This window comes from Anabrus simplex, chromosome 1 (genome assembly GCF_040414725.1).
Source record: "Anabrus simplex isolate iqAnaSimp1 chromosome 1, ASM4041472v1, whole genome shotgun sequence".
Taxonomy (NCBI): Eukaryota; Metazoa; Arthropoda; class Insecta; order Orthoptera; family Tettigoniidae; genus Anabrus; species Anabrus simplex.
The window spans coordinates 628,993,841-629,003,577 of NC_090265.1; the positions used below are offsets into that span (position 1 = coordinate 628,993,841).

The following is a 9,737-nucleotide window of genomic DNA, read 5'->3' on the forward strand; positions in this document are numbered from 1 at the left end:
AATTCTTCTTCTTCTTCTTCTTCTTCTTCTTATTCTTCTTCTTTTTCTTCTACTTCTTCTTCTGCTTCCATTAAAATATCAAAGAAAGCCCTGCCACTAACGAAATCGCCCGTGCACTCGTCCATTTCTGAGGCTAGTACGTTGACCATTCGGCCAACGAGTCGGACGGAGCTCCCGGTAGAAGCATTATACACTCAGTATGTGTAATAAGACATTATTGGTGTTGTAGGATAAGAAGGCAGTGATAAACAAGTAATATCTTTAGATTTCGACAGGGTGACAGGGTGAATCATACCTATTTAATTGGTGTTTTACGTGCAATGGAACTAGACAACCGATTTATTAATATCCTGCAACATGCTCTTCAGGGAGCATCTACAAAAGTCCGTTATCGATATTATTATTTGTACTATCTCTTGAATCACTATTGAGTAATTTAGCATGTTTACGCGACAGAGATATGATGGAAATCCTCACCTTCGCTGATGATGTCACCATCATTGCGGACCGCAGAACAAAAACACGATATCTTCAAAAAACTATCAATGACTACTGCAATATATCTGGTGCAAACTAAATGTTAATAAATCGTGTTTGTTAAATTTAGGAGCAAACCATGTACGTGATGAACCTTTGTTAAACTGGGCAACGGTTCGGAAAGAGGTAAAAAAACTTAGGACTTAGTTAGGCTATTTAAATAGTATACACAAAATGATCCAGCATAACTTGGGGCAAAACAGTGAATGTGATACGCGGACTGTTACAGCGAGAAAAATACAGGAATCTATCATTAATACAGAGAATTCAGTATATCAATACATACATAATCAGTAAACTGGGATAAATGGGTCAAATCCTACCTCTGGCCCGGGTTTAGGGTATTAAGATAATGTCTGCTATAGGATGGTACATATGGCAAGGTTCAATCCTAAGGGTGAATCGTGATACCTTAACTCTGTCAAGATCTGCTGGTGGATTAGGACTCAAGGATACCCAGAATCATGTGACAATCTTATTCCTCAATCGACAAATAAAATTCCTTATTGGCGAAGGTCATCCATATTCTCAAAATCGTTGATCGGCGGAAGAAAATACATAGTATTGCCCAATGAATCCTGTACATTACATTTCATTACACTGATGTTAGGCTCGGAATGGGACGAAGACAAACTTGTTCATGCAATTGGTATTTCTAGACAAGAATGACTATTTCCAACATGATACCGAGCTAAAACCCTCCAGTACTAACATGACAAATCCTAGCATGAGTGCTAACATCGGTCTGTGAGTCCGAAGTAGTAAACATGCATATTTCTTACGTTTCAAAGAAAGTAAAACACTTACTAAAGAGAAACCACACTACAAAAACCGATTACTAAGCCTTGCATTGTTACTATTAACAATAAAGAGGAAAAGAATTAAAATCACCATTGTCAGATGGAAGCCACATCTTCACCTGAAAGCCTCAAGTTTTTTCGTCAACTCCGATGGGGTGTAGTTCGCTTGACAACTTGCCACCAAAACGTCAAATACATCCCGAATTGCAGCCAATTTATCTGTTTGTTGTTGGTGTAATCTAGTTTCTTTGTTGTGAAATCTAATATGCCTCAGCAGAAACCTAAAGCTATCCAGTGACATAGTGAGCCGAAACATCTCGATTGATGTACCGTTAGTTTTACGTAAGTCCGTTCCGTTCCGTTCCGTTCCGTTCCAATGATTTGTCTTACATACACCAGAAAGATACAAGAGACCTAGCAAAGCCTTCATTTCCAATAAGTCAGTAAGTCTGGCAATTCGATATTCTTGGTCATGAGGTTCACGGATTATAAAAAGATTTGTACAATCGACCAAAATGTTTAGAATTCTGGCATCAAAAAAAGCAGTTCCATATATCTACAATAGAAGTCAAATTTCTTGCCGGTCCGTTCACCCCAGGCACAAAAGTTCCGAGATTCACTGAGCGAGTTCTCACATTTTGAGGAGGAATATGCGTTTTCCATTTTGTGATACCGTCTTTTCCAAAGAAGTGCATAACATTACGTTGTCGTTTTTGTTGTGTAGAAGAAGTCCCATTATCATTATCTTGTTCATCCTGTATCTTCTCCACGTCCTGTTCCGACTCCGAATCTTCTTCACGACCTTCAAGGTGATCTTCATCCACAAAATCTTAAAAATCTTCTGCAGCCACGTCATTTTTTTCAGATTTCAGAAGTAATTTCAGCACGTACTCTTGTTCGCGTTCGTAATTAATTTCGTTTCATTTCCATTTCTGTGGTTTCTTACTTCTTCAGGAAAATGTCGGGATGGTAGGCCTACCTAGCTTAAGGCCACGGTTGCTTCCTTCCCTCTTCCTTACCCAATCCTTTGGCATTAAAGTTATAGGAGAATAATTGGGCGGAGACCGGATGTTAGTACTAACTGATATCTAGTAGGCCTAGGTCAGGCTGCCTGAGTAAGGTACTGGTCCTCCTCCCCAGCTGTATCCCTGACCAAATATCTCACGCTCCAGGACCGATTTGAAGGTACCAATGTGAAAAGCATCAAATTAAAATACCTATACATGTTAACTGAAGTCATTCGGTGACAAAAATAAATCATTTAACAATACGGTGATACTCGTCTCCTATTTAGAGGTTGCCCTAGAGACTAAACATGCAGTACAATTTTGCATATTGAGTATTCGAACATTCCGCCGTGTACTGCGGTTAATGTGAATAGCTGCCGCCCCCCCGGAGACCCGGGTTCGATTCCCAGATCTACCACAACATTTAAAATATAGTACTAGGACTGGAACGAGGTCCACTCAGCCTCGGGATCTCAACTAAGTACAGGTGGGGGTTCGATTCCGACCTCAGCCATCCTCGAAGTGGCTTTCTGTGGTTTCTTACTTCTTCAGGAAAATGTCGGGATGGTACCTAGCTTAAGGTCACGGTTGCTTCCTTCCCTCTTCTTTATCCAATCCTTTCGATTTTCCCAACCCCCCAAAAGGACCCTGTTCTGCATAGCAGGTCAGGCCGCCTGGGTAAGGTACTGATCCTGCTCCCCAGCTGTATCCCCGACCAAATATCTCACGCTCCAGGACACTGCCCTTAAGGCGGTAGAGATGGGGTCCCTCTCTGATTCCGGAGGAAAAACCAACCCTGGAGGGTAAAGTTTTAAATAAATAAATAATAAAATATAAGTCAGAGATGTGTCTACCATTTGCGAATATTTCTCTTCAGATATACCACTTAATACCACAGTATTTTCAGGGACTTATGTATAGAATATTATTTTCCTGATCCTACTCATTAAAAATCGCCTTTATCTAATAAAGTAAATTGTCACATTTTCTTTCGCTGACACTGGTGTACGAATTATTATCCATTGCCACAGTAATGCATGAGTACATAAAGAAAGAGCGACTGTAAGGTAATTCTACTGGACATCGTGCCCTCAAGATGTTACATCAGAATCTCTTTGGCTTTTTCTTTCGCCTCCCTCGTATTTTTCACCGTTATATAATATGTGCTCCATATTGTATACCAACCGCTTAGCTAAATGGGACAGTCCATATTTTGGTTTCCTATCTCTCTCTCCCATGTTCCCTAAAACACACGTTTGCATTGTATAAATAATAAGGGGTCAGTTTGCTGGCAAGACGCCGGGTTTCTCCGCCGCCCTTTAGCCTCCGGCCATATAGAGCACGGACAGTAGCAAGAAGCAGAGCAAGAGAAGGAAGGAGAAGAAAAAAACTGCCTGGTCAATTCTTGGCTTCGGGCCTTAAGGCGACTACAAAACCCCATCAAAAATTTCTTCGTGAGAGATTTTCATTATTATTTTTCTCTTTTTGCTCCGGCGGAAGGTAATATGTTTCAGTTGAGGCAGAGCTGTAACAGAGAGGCAAGGCAATTCTGTCGACGAAGCAGTGTTCATTCCCTAATGTTTGGAACATGATTTTAAGCCGTCTTTCCTTTTGCTCTCCGGAATAGAAAAATAAATTATATTCTAAAGAAAAGGTAGGTTATCCCTTACAGAAGGATCGATGCTATATGATAGGACATCATCGACGGAATATTCCCTCAACTAAATGCATATTATTATTAATAATGAATGAAGAAATCGTTCAAGATAGAATGAAATTCAGAACCTTAATTCACAAACACAAATTTTTTGAAAAGCCTACCCGACTAAATACAGGATGGAATGAACAACGTAGAAGGGAACACAGCGAGCGGATGAAGAAATATTGGGAAGAGAAGAAGAAAAAAGTGTTAATAAGTTCAAACGGGCTCCTTAGTAAGGCAAAACGAACCAAAAAATTATTATTATTATTATTATTATTATTATTATTATTATTATTATTATTATTATTATTATTAGTATTATTATTATTATTATTTATAATAGCCAATTCATGCTCCTTGGTTGAATGGTCTGCAACGAGGCATTCGGTTCAGAGGGCCCCAGGTTCGATTCCCGGCAAATTCGGGCATTTTAACCGCGTTTCGTTATTTCTTCTTGCCAGGGTACTGGGTATTTGTGTTTGTGCAAATGCACTCCTCTTCATATTCAACGCACTACACTACCAACCACCACAGAAAAGCGTAACAGTAATCACATTCCTGCAGATAGGTCTGGCGTCGGGAAGGAAACCAGGGCCAAGTCCATAAGTGCAACAGCTTGCACCCGCGAACCCCCCAATCAGATGTGGGAGAAAGTGGTAGAAGAATAAGAAGAAAAAATAAGATCTTATAATAACACGTAATAATAATAATAATAATAATGCTATTTTCCACTCAGTGTGGTTGAACTTCGAATCTTGAACATGAAACTTTCCGGAATTCTTATCGATGAAAAGCTATGATGAACGGCGTAGCCATAATTGAAACACCGGATCCCGTGAGCTCTCTGAATTTAAGCAACATTTGACGATATAACCACCTGGACAGGTAGCCACGTAGTTTTCGTGGTTTAGGAGGTCTTTCGCTTCCCTGCCTTTCATGACCCCATTCCTATTTTTACCGATACCTTCATTTCTAGAGAGGTTGGAGCGTTTCTTCTCTATCCTATGATTCTTCTTCTTGAGGCGCCTTCTCCTAGCGAAGGTTGGCGGTCCACATAGCCAGCTCCGTACGTGATGTTGCAGCATTGAAAGCATCTTCGGAAGTGCAGTTGTGCCATCTTCGGATGTCCTTCAGCCATGAATTCCTCCTCCTGCCTACAGACCTTTTCCCCTGCATCTTACCTTCAGTGATGAGTTGTAATACCTGGTACTTCTCGCCTCTCATAATGTGCCCTAGATATTGGGTTTTCCTTCTTTTACAGTAATTAATAGTTCTTTTTGTTTCTTCATGCGATGAAGGACTTCGTCATTTTAAATTTTCAGCACCCAAGGTACTCGGAATAGATGGCGATATAGATACATTTCAAAAGCATCAATTCTTTTTTCTAGATTTTGGTCAAGGGTCCAGCTTTTACATCCAAAGAGAAAAATGGAGAACACGTAGCACCGAATCATTCACATTCTCAATTGCAGACTTAGATTCGATCTTGTAAATAGCTGTTTCATGCTAAAAATTGTCTCCTGGCCTGTTCTGTTCTAGATTTTACCTCTCTCTTGGAATCACATTCCTCATCTAGCACAGTGCCGAAGTATTTGTAGGAGGATACTTGTTCAATCTTATTGCCTCTTATTGACAGGGTTGCTTGGATTTTTCTTTGAGAGAAGACTACAACTTTGGTCTTGGAAGCGTTGACAAACAGGCCAAACTCTTCATTGCGCTGGACTATGGTTAGTGTTAAATTTTTAAGTTATCGTCCTTAATTTTAATAATCTGCCTGATGCCATTTCTTGTTTGTACTCAAAGGAGTCACATTAGTCCTTGAGGCGGTAGAGGTGCGATCCTTCGCTGAGTCCGAGGAAAAAAGAAAACAACCCTGGAGAGTAAACAGTAAGAAAGAATATTTCAACGAGTGGATAATGCTCAAGGAGCTCGTGACTTCTCGAGCACTGTCACGTGAACTACAAATAACTGGATCGCTGCTGATGACAAGCTTTCCTCTGCAAGATGGTAACGTGCGATGGTGGTGTAATGGTGAGCATAGTTGCCTTCCAAGCAGTTGATCCGGGTTCGATTCCCGGCCTTCGCATGGATATTTTTTACCCCGTAAACTAAATCTCGTACACCGTTCTAGTTCACTAATGAGTGGCGCCATACTACAATAGCTCTCACACCAAGGTCGTATAATGTTTTTCGTATATTCTGTTGGACGATGTTTAGAGTAAGAACAACGAACATTTGATGCACCATGCCATGTACTCCTGCTTGTAATTAAGAATTGCCAAGTCCCTTACATGAAACAACAAAAATAACGAATTCTAGTCAACTGGAATTAGATGGCAGTATTACTATTACTAAAGAAATTTCTTTTAAGGAGTAAAATAAATACTACTAGTCCGTCTCTGTGCTGTAGTGGATAGTGTGATAAGCTGCCACCCCAGCAGGCCACGAAATTTGACAAGTGGTACGAGGGCTGGAACGGCGTCCATTCAGTCTCAGGAGGACAACTGAGTAGAGGAGGCGGGAATGTTCGATTCCCACCTCAGCCATTCTCGAAGTGTTTTTCGGTGGTCCTCACTTCTTTTCCAGGCAAACGCCGGGATGGTATCTAAATTAACGCCACGGCCGCTTCCTTCCCTCTTCCTTGTCTATCCTCCACCAGGCCCGTGTTCAGCATCGCAGGTGAGGCTGCTCGGGCGAGGTACTGCTCCTCCTCCTCTGTTGTATCCCCGACCAATTGTCTCATGCTCCAGGACACTGCCCTTGAGGCGGTAGAGGTGGGACCCCTCGCCGAGTTCGAGGGAAAAAACAACCCTGGAGGTAAACGGATTAAGAAAGGCAGAAAGACTGATACACCCGTCAGCCAGTATCCTGGTGAAGGACATATGCAGGTTTACCGAGTAAGTTGCCTGCGTGGCCCGTACCAGGTAGATGTGAGATCACTTTCAGGAGATGGTGAGTTTGAACCCCATTTTCAGCATCCTGTTGATAGTCTCGCACTGCTTCTCATTTTCACACAAGGGAAATTCAGGAACTGTACCTGGATGAGGCCACGGTCGCTTCTTTCCGCCATCCTGACGTCGCCGACAACCTTCGATGTATTAGCACTAGCAAGAATTGTTTTCTTTTTTTTTTTTTTTATCATAAAATTTTGTCTATTACCCAGAAGAGAGCCTGGCCCTTCACCGAGGCAGGTATCTACTAAATCGTGCGCGGGCATTTTTTTAATAATGGGAATTAGGATACTAAGCGGTGGACCAAGATTTGGTAAGAACATGAGCATTGGCTAAAAATTAGCAGAAAATCGCTGGTGACCACTTTTAACTGTGCCTCGACCTACTGCAATTGTCCTTAAAGAAGGTCACGTCAGATGTCAAAAGCTCGGAACAGCCAAAAATCAAACCTGTGACCATCAGGACTATTCAATACATACCACAAGACCACTAATGTAGCATTATTATTATTATTATTATTATTATTATTATTATTATTATTATTATTATTATTATTATTATTATTATTATTATTATTATTATTATTATTATTATTATTATTATTATTATTATTATTATTATTATTACCGAGCTTTGGTGGATTAGCAGAGGTGAAAGAAGGTGCGGGGGTGAACAGGTCTCAGGCTACGAAATTAAAGTTAATTTAAAATTTAACAAGGTTATATTTTCTTTTCAATATCAAGAAATAACAAGCATGGCAGGTACAGAGTAGCAAGGCAACAAAAGTACAACTACAGTATTTACAGGATTTGGGCTTCGAGCCCCGAACTCACAATTCTTGAGCAATTAGCCCAGCTTTACCCCAAAACAAGTTTCAACAGAGGGACAGAAAACCCCATTCATGCCCAGGAGCACTTGCTCCAAATTACACAGAAAAGCCTCCTCGAGGCATACAACACTCAATTTTCAAGAAAGAGCCACTCGCTCTCAAACCTTAAGCCTATCAAAGGCCACACCAAATTCCACCTTCAAGCTGTCCTCTAAGGACATAAACACAGGGGTAAAATACCCAACCTACTGAGGCCTATTAAGTGAGAAAAGGTTAATTACATGGCCTCTAAACTACCAATTTGAGAGGAGGCGATCTGCACTCCTAATACATTTTGTTTAAAACCTAATCTGGCACTAGGCCGCTAATGCAAGGGCTAATCCCATACTAGAGAGGTGACTTTAGAAAGAAACAATTTACATTACGTTAAGGAAGAATTGGTTGTGAAAAATAAGTTCACCTCAAAGCAATATGAGTGGGAGCTCGAGAGGGTTAAGCACTCTCTATCCCAATATGTAGCTTAAAAGAGAATAGACACTAAGAGTCTTTACATTTTAGGGAAAGTTACATGGTGGAAAAGCTTCGGACCCGCCCCGAGAGTTAAACTGCTGAGCTAGAAAGAAAAGAAGTTATTAAACGGCCATTACCTTATGGATGAACTGCTGCCCGAAGAAAGAGGCGCTTCCCGCCCCCTGCTACGTACTTTACACACAGAAAGATGTTACTGAAGTGGCCCGGAGACCCGAAAATCAGCAGTTTAAATACTCTCCGGGAAAGTTCGAGGCGTTTTAGGAATGAGAACACCCTCCCACAAAAACTTTATTGGCTAGGGTTAAGCAGCATATCCCCGTTGAGGAAGATACACCTGATTGGTCATAAATTAATTAAAGAAATTCGGGATTGGCTAAATACAAAACAAGGGGAAAGAAAGGGGTATACAGCCAACTTAAACAATAACAGAAAGAAATTTAACAAGGAACAAACTTTTGAAATAAAAATTTCTCCAAAAAACAGTTCTTTCACTTCGCACTAGGGTGCACCATTGTAGTTCTTCAGTAGTGTCCTCTAGAAGAGAAAGTTCACACTTCTTACTACAGGTAAAACAAAAATACATCGAAAACGACCCAGTTCAGAAACTTCAAAATTTCCAAGTAGTGACATCTTCTGAGAAACTTGAAAATTAATACAGTAGATAAAGTCCCGACTTCCTCCAGCAGAGGAGTTCCAACTGGCGCAAGGTTTGAATTAGCGGCGTGGAGGTGTACCGCCCGGTACAATTATTATTATTATTATTATTATTATTATTATTATTATTATTATTATTATTATTATTATTATTATTATTATTATTATTATTATTATTATTATTATTTCTTTCTTAATCTGTTTACCCTCCAGGGTTGGTTTTTCCAACGGACTCAGCGAGGGATCCCACCTCTACCGCCTCAAGGGCAGTATCTTGGAGCGTGAGACAATGGGTCGGGGAATACAACTGGGGAGGATGACCACTACCTCGCCCAGGCTGCCTTACCTGCTATGCTGAACAGGGGCCTTGCGGGGGGATGGGAAGATAGGAAGGGATAGACAAGGAAGAGGGAAGGAAGCGGCCGTAGCCTTAAGTTAGGTACCATCCCGGCATTTGCCTGGAGGAGAAGTGGGAAACCATGGAAAACCACTTCCAGGATGGCTGAGGTGGGAATCGAACCCACCTCTACTCAGTTGACCTCCCGAGGCTGAGTGGACCCCGTTCCAGTCCTCGTACCACTTTTCAAATGTCGTGGCAAAGCCGGGAATCGAACCCGGACCTCAAGAGGTGGCAGCTAATCACACTAACCACTACGCCATACAGGCGGACATTATTATTATTATTATTATTATTATTATTATTATTATTATTATTATTATTATTAT

The 9,737-nt window shown here is 40.9% G+C and overlaps 1 non-coding gene across 1 annotated transcript; it reads left to right on the forward strand.

Moving 5' to 3' along the window:
* Positions 1 to 6,060: 6,060 nt before the first annotated feature.
* On the forward strand, positions 6,061 to 6,132 carry TRNAG-UCC (transfer RNA glycine (anticodon UCC)). Its single transcript has one exon. It is a non-coding gene; the product is annotated as a tRNA-Gly (tRNA).
* The last annotated feature ends 3,605 nt before the right edge of the window (positions 6,133 to 9,737 follow it).